Below are 688 nucleotides of genomic sequence, written 5' to 3'. Positions count from 1 at the left end.
ATTGACCAGCATAAAAAGTGATTGACCGGGTATTTCTAATTGTCCGATTCGTTTCAAATTTGGCATACAGGATGATATACACATATTAAACATACTGTTGGAGTTTCATCAAAATATAATGATGTTTAGGGGGGTTAGGGATAAAAAACCCTATTGACCAGCATAAAAAGTGATTGACCAGGTATTTCTAATTGTCAGATTCGTTTCAAATTTGGCATACAGGAAGATATACACATATTTAACTTACTGTTGGAGTTTCATAAAAATATAATGATGTTTAGGGGTGGTTAGGGGTAAAAAACCCTATTGTCCAGCATAAAAAGTGATTGACAGGGTATATCTAATTGTCTGATTCATTTCAAATTTGGCATACAGGATGATATACACAAATTTAACATACTGTTGAAGTTTCATCAAAATATAATGATGTTTAGAGGTGGTAGGGGTAAAAAACCCTATTGACCAGAATTAAAAGTCTTTGACCGGGTATTTCCAATTGTCTATTTCTAAACAAATTGGACAATTGGAAATACCCAGTCAATCACTTTTTATGCTGGTCAATAGGTTTTTTTCCCCTACCACCCCTAAACATCATTATATTTTGATGAAACTTCAACAGTATGTTTAATATGTGTATATCATCCTGTATGCCAAATTTGAAACGAATCAGACAATTAGAAATACCCAG

This window comes from Nilaparvata lugens, chromosome 4 (assembly GCF_014356525.2).
Source record: "Nilaparvata lugens isolate BPH chromosome 4, ASM1435652v1, whole genome shotgun sequence".
NCBI classification, from domain to species: domain Eukaryota; kingdom Metazoa; phylum Arthropoda; class Insecta; order Hemiptera; family Delphacidae; genus Nilaparvata; species Nilaparvata lugens.
Note: the sequence above shows the minus strand (reverse complement) of the source record.